The sequence below is a fragment of the Sarcophilus harrisii genome, chromosome 6 (genome assembly GCF_902635505.1).
Source record: "Sarcophilus harrisii chromosome 6, mSarHar1.11, whole genome shotgun sequence".
Taxonomy (NCBI): domain Eukaryota; kingdom Metazoa; phylum Chordata; class Mammalia; order Dasyuromorphia; family Dasyuridae; genus Sarcophilus; species Sarcophilus harrisii.
The window spans coordinates 62,202,313-62,210,203 of NC_045431.1; positions in this window are offsets into that span (position 1 = coordinate 62,202,313).

A 7,891-nucleotide genomic window follows, 5' to 3' on the forward strand; every position below is an offset into this window, starting at 1 on the left:
CCTGTGTCTACTTATTAAATTCCTATATAACTTTCAAGCCTAGCTCACATGCTTACCTTCTCTAAAATGATTTCCTTTATTCTTCCATTAGAAATTGCCTTTTCTTCCTTGGATCTCACACAGTATTTTGTAATTGAGTGCATTGGTTGTTATTCACGTATGCTTGTTTCTCTATTACCAGCCTTTTAAGAACAAAGACTCGGTTTTATCTGCTAACTCTTATTGTCTAACATACTTTACAAAGACTGCAATATTTCAAGGATCAATATTTTCATTGCTGTAGAAGTCGACTAATAAAGATTGCAGCTCTTCTGTGCCTTGGGAAGGGAATAAGCATTTATATTAAATAGCATATACTATGTTCCAGGCACTGTGTTAAGTGCTTTACAAATATCTTATTTGATCTTCACAATAACTCTGCAACATAGGTGTTATTCATTTTATAGTTGAGGAAATTGAAGCAAAAATTATATATTTTGCTAGAATTATACAACTAGTATATTTCTAGACCAGACTAGAACTCGTCTCTTTCTGAGTTCTAGTCACTGTGCTACATACCCTTTGTCCAGGGATTCTTAAACTTTTTTTTGTCATTATCCCTTTTATTTTAGTGTGGTAAGTAATGGTATCCATACCATTTAGGTATGGATAAATAGTATTTTATTGTATAAATATATATGAATATATATAAACATGTATATATTCATAATATAGTGACTATATGAATAATATTTTATTGTAAAAAATAAAGATATAAAATCTGAAAAGAAAAATTAGGATAGCTATCATCATCATCATCATCAAAAACATTTCACCCATTCCAGTTTGAGTCACTTCCCGAGTACTTGAATGAGTTGATATGCCAAAAAGAAATCTATTATCCTTCATTAAACCTGGAACTCTATTTCTCTCTCTTTAGCTAAAATAATAGGCATGTAGATAGATAGATAATAGACAATAAGACAAACAATTTATTAAGCACCTTCCATGTGCCAAGACAGCGCTAAAAGCTTGAAATACAAATACAAGCAGGAAAGATAATCTATAAAGACCTTTTACTCTAATGGAGTAATATGACAATTAAATGATTCTGAAAAGAAAGGTTGCCTAATGCTGTCATGGTTTGAAATCAGTGTCTGAAAAGTGAGGAGGGCTAGATTCCAGATGACATAGAACAGACACTTACTTAAACTAGAATTCTCCAGTGGAGTCCAAGTTTCTGGGTATGGAAGAAATAGAATAATAGAATGAAAAGGATGATTTAGAGTTAATAACTAGTATGTGAGTAGTTTTGGTTCAGCACAAGATAAGACAGAGGCTTACCTATCAGAGTCCAAGGTAGTTTCTGGGGAGAAATAGAAGTTTCAGATATAGAGAAGTAGGGATGATAGACATTGTGTGTCCCATTTTCTTACACTTCTTTATATATCTATGTAAATCACAATGTAAATCTTAAGGCATTATGGAAATGTTAGTTATTATTATTGCCAGAAGTAGGAAGAAGAAGAAAACATGCATTCATTGTATTCGAAAGCCTGAAGTCAACTGCAAGTCATGATGAGTAATCAATACAAGATTCAGAATCGAAGATTGAGAATTAGAAAGAAATCTGAAGTCATGCTATCTACCTCCATCCCTTTATAAAGGACTAGAACTAAGACTTAGAGATGAAATGACTTTTTGAAAGGTCATAGAAATGGTAAATAGCAGCCCTGAGATTTCAATCTTGTGCATGTGACTCTAAATCTTGGATTCTTCCCCCGTTCACATTGTTTCTCTATGGCATTTATCAGAATTGGGAAACTTATATAAAAAATGAAATGAAATAAATTCAAAGTTGTAATGCTAATTCCATAGTAGCATTCAACATATGAAATTATGTCTTAGTGATAAGAGACAAAAATAATATCTATATAGACAAAAATAGTGTCTATAAACAGACACATAAGGTTAAAAGAATGAAATTCAATTGCACATGTTAAATCTATATAGGATTGCTTGCTGTCTTGAGGTGGGGGAGGAGAGGAAAAAATTTTGGAATATGAGGTTTTGCAAGGATGAATATTGAAAACTATTTTTGTATATATTTAGAAAAATGAAATATTATAATTTTTAAAATGAAGTTTTATGATGTTCTGACACAAAGGTTGAAGTTGAGATTTCCAGTCCATATAGAATACCCCTACCTGGCTTGGATGCTTCAATTACAAAGTCACATGTTTTTGTGAGGATCTGCCTCAGCAGGTATGTACCTCACTGAAACATAATAATTTTATAGTGTTGATTAAGAAAACAGGACTATTGGGAGTGTCTTTAAGAAAAAAAAAAAGAACAAGAATCAACAAAAGAGATAAAACATCAATTTCCAGAAATGAACAAGGAAAGGGACTTGAGAAAATCCTTTTAACTTGTTATCTTTCTCTGACATCATCCACATAGACAAAATTTCAGTACATAATCTTTGCTTGAAATATATGGGTACATTTGCAGGCAAATAAATAAAACAACCTGGGAGAACAGTAGGACACATTTATATGTGGAGAACTCATTCTTTAAATCTTGATTCTGGCATCATAGTGAACTTTTTTTTTTTTTTCTCTACATTTTCCCAGCAACCTCTGAAGCTGAGTAGAGATCATTTAATTGGAGGCATTCTTGACTCATGGATTTGGAGTATTATTCATAGGAAGATGGAAAATAAAGATCACCTTTGTGTACAACACACACACATACACACACACACACACACACACACACACATTCATTACTCCATGAAGATGTCAAAGAAAATGAGTTAAAATTCACAGTAAACCAAGTTGTGATGAATGATCTCATTTGTCACCTTAATCGGCCCCCTATTTCTTTAAACTTAGAACTGTGAGATGCAATGTTGTGTCAGACTGGATAATTCCGTATTCAGATAGAGACCTCTTATTTCCATGGTTCATTTTCCAGCTTAACCAATTCGTAAAAGGTTGAACAGTGTTTTTGTTTGCTTTCTCATTTGTGTGCAAGCAAAGTCATACTCCAGGGATATCTCAAATCTCCTGCATGTACTTAGAAGAGATTTTGATGTTTTCTCTCCACCCTCATAATTCTTCAGTCACATCCAACTCTTCATGACTCTTCCTTTCCCTTCCCTGTCCATTCTTTTTCTTCCCTTTCCTTCCCTTATGTCTTCTCTTGCCCTTTCTTTTTTTCTTTTCATATGGCTACTCCTGACATTATTTTCCCCACATGTGTAATTTGTGGCAACTCAAAGCACCTTTAAATTTATAATTAGAATCTTTAGGGTTCACTAGTAACTTTCCACAACCTTCATTTTACACAGAACAGGAAATTGAAGACAAGAGAGATAAATTTACTCTTTCCAAAATTATGCAAAGTACTTAATGCTAGATGTGAGACTTGAACTCAGGTCCCAACAATTCAAATCAGTGTTCATTCCCTGAAACACTACCTTTCCAGGGTGCTTATTCATCCTTGATAGAGTATTTTTAATAATTTAGAAGTAACTTTTTATCTCATCTGTTTCATTTTTTCACTTCCCCACTAAATTGTGAGTTCTTTAAAGGAAGGAATTGTCTTTTCCCTCTTTTTTTATCCCTAGTATGTAGCGCAGTAGAGAACATAGTTGGCACTCAAAACGTGATTATTAACTAGCAGACTAATGTTTTGTTTTAGTTTGGTTTGATTATTTTTTGCCTTTTTCCATAAAGGAATATTAGTATAAAACACCAATCCACTGTTGTTCTATAATAGTGTGTCCCAAAGACTTGGATGACTTTAAATGTGTTTTGGAAGCACATATCTATGGCCAAGAATTATCTGCACTGAACCTCTAACCTTCCTGAGTTTTTCACACAAACAGTAATCTCTCTAAGAGCAAGGGGTAGTTATTAGCATTGGAGAGCAAATACAGACCTCACCAGTTTCCAGGTGACTGCTGCCTTAACCCTTGCTATCAGTCTGTGCCATTGGGTGATTGCAAGAGGATAAGCTCCTGGTAATGGAACATGCTGAGTGGTAAAAGTTATTCACCTGATGCTCCTTTGCCCTTTGCAGATTCCTGATAGCAGGATAGGGTGAGGAGTACAAAAATAGAAAGAAAGCCACAAGGAAATAGGAAGTAAACTTAATGGGGCAGACAGTGTAGTGCCAGGAGGTTCCTATGCTGTCTTATTTCATGGGAAACAAATTGCATTTATAAAAATGCTGTTGTTTGTTCCTTTTGAGGAGGCTGGTGATATTCCTTCTCATCGACTTTCCATTATACTGAGCTGGAGAATGCTTGATGCTGGTCCCATTTGGTGGTGCTTTGTTTTATCTTTCAAAGAAGTCGTTACCTCCTATCACATGCTAGATTGATGAAATGCAAAAATTGCCACATGTTTGGATTTAGAAGATTGGTCAAAAATGAACTGAAGGTACCTGATCCCCTAAAGCAAATGTCAGCTATGGAGGAAGGTTAGTTCAATGTGAACTAGTATCCTCCTTAGGGTAACTACCAAAAGACTGGTGGCCATCAATTATTGATGGAGGTGATTATCTGCTACTGGGGGAAGAAGTCTAAACCTGGAGTCACTGGACCTGAGTTCCATTCTCAACTTAACTAGTTACTAGGTTTGTAGCCATGTTCAAGGTGCTTAAATTCCTTTGTTCTCATTTGCCTCATTTTAAAAATGAAAAGATTGAACTACAGAAGCTCATGGGACCTTTCCACAATTTTAATCACATTTTCATTGCCTTTTCTTAGTGTAACATCAGAAGTCATCTAAAATGACAAAATTTATATATGTATATGTATATATATGTGTATATATATATATATATATATATATAGTTATTCATCTCTCTGAGACTCAGTCTCTTCATTTGTCAAAAGATGGATATTGGCTATATATATGGAAGGAGATTCAAACAATTTATGACTCAAAGTCTTCCCCTTCTATGATTTTTTTCCATTCTTGATATATTGTATTTGAATGATGTCATTCCAATATAAATCTAGCTAGCTCTTCTTATTTGACCTATTAAGCAAATTCACTGTTGTTTTGAACACCTTTTCATAAAATCTCAAGAGATCCAGACTCTTTTTAAAATATCTTCCATGATTCTAGGTCTTATTTGCCTTTAATAAACACCAAGGTCATACCTGTTTGAAAACAGTGATGGTGGTGATGGAGAGGAAACCTTCTCTCAACTCTTCAATTATTGGATTTTTATACGTACAGACCTCCAAAGAACTCATAATTAGCAAGGATAATTGGTTACTAGGGAGCAGTATATCTTTCCTCCTTTCACAAGCAAATTCTTAGGAAAAAAGTACACTCTTTTCCTCTAATTCCTCTGTTTCCATTCAAGTTGCTTACTCACTGATTAAGGTATGATTCAACATTTAAATTGGAAAAAATAGAAATCAAAACTATGTCCATTTCTAATTGTAGCAAGAAAAACACATTTCTGGAGCACCTATTATAGCCACATAGGTCTAAATGGTCCAGGTTTCTAACCTGGTTTCTATGTTTGATCAAAAATAATCTGCAGTGATTCTCCCATAAAAGAATGAGTCAGTAAGTACATTTAAGTAAATATTATTTTCTCCTGACTCCCATGGATCTCTGACAGATCACAATCCATCCATGCCTGCCTACTTTGTTCAACTCTTCCCAATGTTCAATGTCTTCCCACACATTACTCACATGAAGTGATTATTCTGAGGTCTTCCTTGAGCTTGCTTAGAGCCTTGATGATATGAGTGGACCATTTGAGCTATTCATTTTATTTACAAAAGGGGTAAAATCCAAGATTCTTTGGGAAAAACAGAAAATTATTTCTTTTCAATTTTGTTTATTTTTGTTTTAGTGACAATAAAATAAAGAAGTATCTCAACTAATGTATATAATCTAAGTTTTGGTACTTTAAATTTACATGAATAATTTGCTAAATTCTGTGAATTTCTCACATGTAGATTAAAGTGTGCTATTTTTCAACCTTATATTAGTCCTTGCCACCAATGTTGCTTTATTATTTATTGCTCGGTAATTTTTCAGTTGTGTTCATGACCTTGTGATCCCATTTGGAGCTTTCTTGGCAGAGGTACTGAAATAGTCTGCCATTTCCTTCTCCAGCTCATTTTTACAGATGAGGAAACTGAGGCAAACAGTTTTAAGAGATTCCCCAGGATCATGCAGATGATAAGTGCCTGAAGTCAGATGTAAACTCAAAAAAGAGACTTCCTGATTCCAGGGCCAGTGCTCTACCTATTATACCACCTAGTTGCTAATGTTGCTTTTAAATTAAGTTTTAATATAAAGCTGAGAAGCTTTCAGTATAGTTAGATCTATCACCAATCATGACCCTCTATAGCACAAATCAAGAATGGTCAATGTTGGCTTTTAAAAGCAGACAGGAGAACAAACTTGAAGAAAATTGTAAAATGGTCTGTTGATTTGCTCTTGCCCCAGGTCCCTAGAGCTGTATAAAATCCTGAGAAATGCAAGCCTGAATATTCGAAAGGCCTCTCAAATTAGTCCAGTGATTTTTTTGTCACTTAATAATGTAAGAAGCCTGAACCAATATTGATTAAAAAAAAAAACAACCAAAAAAAAAAAAAAAAACAATTCTGGTTTCCAGCTGGGCTGAGTATTCTTGGGTTTAATAGAACTTTCAAGCAGGTATAAAAGACACCCACAGCTGAAACTCTGGGACATAGAAAAGAAGACCTTCACAATCTGATGAATTATATGCCAGCTCAAGGCCCCTGCCACAGCAGACTAGATCCCACTTAGAGGGATAAATCAAAGCATTAATCAGGCTTGTCAGGAAAGCAGGTGTTTTGACTGCTTTTATGGAGTATTTTTATTCAAAAGGGCTGTGGGACACAGAACTCAGAAGGGATTGCCAGCCCATGGTACCAACAGCCTACCAGTAAGAAGGCTAGAGTCAGCTTGTCTTTTCATATCATGATTTTTTGCAAATGGCAACAACTCTTTAAGCCCCTGCTGCACAATGCCCTGCTTGTGAACACAGAATTTTCCTTCTTCTTCTTCTTTTTGGATACCACCAGAGGTTCTCTCTATTCTTTCATGATAAACTGCCCCAGCAGCCATAGCAGGTTTAGAATGTTAAAGACCTATCACTCACATGACTTGACAAAAGGATTTTGTCTGCAAGGATTTACATGCACACATTCTATGATTGCATTTCAGAACGACAAAGGTTATTTTGCCTCTCCCTTTCCATTTTTAAAATTCAACTTTAATAAAGACCTCATTAAATATTTTATAGAATTGGTTTCCAAAAAAAAAGCTCATTACAGATTTTAGGTTTGATTGTGTTGGTAGATATTGGGAAGTTATACCCTTGGAAAATTCCAAGATAGTTTTGCTTATCAGGTATTTTGGACAACAGACCTTAATAAATGGTGAAATTTTTAACTATTACATCATTTAGAGAAATCAACCAATAAACATTTATTAAGCACCTACTATGTGCCATGACATGTATGAAGTCATAGTTTTATAATTAAACACTGCTAAGGGTACAAAAAAATAACCCTTAAATTAAATCGAAAGTATATTATAGTATATTAAAATTTAATATACATGTAAAAATAAAATACATATGTGGGAAAATATTATAACAATTCTAATTGTTTTTCTATGTTATTTTTTATACATGCTCGGATATTGCTTAGTTAGGCATTTGATTCTTGGTGTTAAGAAATATTAGTCATTTATGTGATGTATTAATTTTATAAATTACAATGTCCTTGATCTTACAGAATTTCAGGGCTAGAAGGGAATTAGGAAGCCAATCATAAACAAAAATCCCTCAATATACAGAATGATGCTGGCAAAGAATTCCAAGTTAGTTGAATTTCTATATT